The sequence below is a fragment of the Triticum dicoccoides genome, chromosome 7B (assembly GCF_002162155.2).
Source record: "Triticum dicoccoides isolate Atlit2015 ecotype Zavitan chromosome 7B, WEW_v2.0, whole genome shotgun sequence".
Lineage (NCBI taxonomy): Eukaryota > Viridiplantae > Streptophyta > Magnoliopsida > Poales > Poaceae > Triticum > Triticum dicoccoides.
In genome coordinates, this window is record NC_041393.1 from 580,726,359 (window position 1) to 580,728,152 (window position 1,794).

The window sequence follows — 1,794 nt, forward strand, 5'->3', positions numbered from 1 at the left end:
AACAGGATATAATATATATTTTTGCTGGTAGCATTTGGATATAATAGAGTCTGATTACACAGTCATCCAGGCGACTCCTTGTCGAATTGGTCATCCGAAGGACTGTGTGTACCTGATTTCTATTGGTATACGTTCTCCCATGGTCACGCTGGGCAATTTCTTTGTAACTGAGATTTGAGAGGGTAGTTGCATGCCGGGTTCATACTTCCCGGTGACTACTTCTACTAGTTGACTTGCACTTGGAGAGTCTCTTTTCTTTAAAGCCAGCTGCAGCGGTGATTTGGCGCCAAATTAACTACCCAACGATGGGGAAATGGGGGAGCCATCTACGTATATGCGACGTGTTTGTATAACAATCAGATGGAGCGACGAAATTGTTTTCGTTTGCCTATCCATGCTCTCTTTCGGTATGGAAACGGATGTTGCGCTCTTTCTTTTTGAACTTTTCGAAAAATGCTCTTTATTTTTGTGATATATGGATGTAGCCAGAACCTTGTTTTAGCTTTCTATAGACAACGCTAGACTTAGAAAAGCCTAAAAAAAATAGAGAGGAGAACAAACAACAGAGAGGATAACCACCCCAAAAAAAGAGAGAGACGATACTTGGTTGGATGGTTATTTCTTTTTTTCAAAACGGAAGTTGGATGGTTAGTGGATGGTGGAATCCTCGGCTCACCGGGGATCAATCTTTTTTTAACACAATACAGACGCAAGCGCCCATATACACGTGCATATATTCATTCCTATGAACGCACACACGCATACCTATCCCTATGAGCACTTTCAAAAGACTGAGCCGGCATATCATCTTGAAATTTATGAAGTCAGTGTAGGCACCTCGTCATCGACGGGAACGTCTCCTGCCACTGAATGCGCATCGCCAGAAGTCCTGAAATAAATCCAAAAATAAATGCGAGCACCAAGACTTGAAGCCTGGTGGGGATACCACAATTCCTCTAACCATCCAATCACAGGTTGGTTCGCAATTAATTCTGACAATTAAGGTTTAGTAGTCTCGTTGTGGATTGTCTCTTTTCTGTGGGGGCGACAAAAAATTTGATAGGAAAGCACACGACTTCATTAATTTAGAAGCTCCACACTTTAATTGGGTCTTTAAAAAGAAATGTGTAAGTGCGCATGTACGGTGGTATAAGAGTTTGAGTGTATATACACACAAATTAAATCAGCTAAATCTTTGTGAACCAAACTGTGGTTGGATGGTTAGAGGGACTGTGGTATCCCAATCCACCAGGGTTCAAGTCCTGGTGCTTCCATTTATTCCTATTCATTTCAGGATTTTCGGCGATGCGTATTCAGTGGGAGGAGACGTTCCCGTCGACGACGAGGTGCCTACGGTGACTTCGTAAATTTCAAGATGATATGCCGGCTCAGTCTTTCGGAGGTGCTCATAAGAGTAGGATGTGCGTGTGTGCGTTCATAGGGATGTGTGTATGCGCGTGTATATGAGCGCTTGCGTCTGTACTATGTTAAAAAAATCAGCTAAATCTTTTTAAAGATTTTGTGGTAACAAAAACAAATAAATTTTGCAACACCATGCATGTTGCAGCACGCTAATTCATGCAGTCGCCTCCTCTCAACAAAAAAAGTTTAGGGTTCCCTTTGCCTTCTGTTGGCGCTGCCGCCGATCTACCTCGTCTCCGGTGACCGTAGGGCCATGAGGCCGCGGTGGATTCGGTCCTTGCCGATAGGAGGGCTCCGTTTTTAGGTGTTTTTTCCAGTTTTGTTAGGGTTTGTGTCCTGCTCAAGAAGACGCGAGACGACGACGGCTCCTTG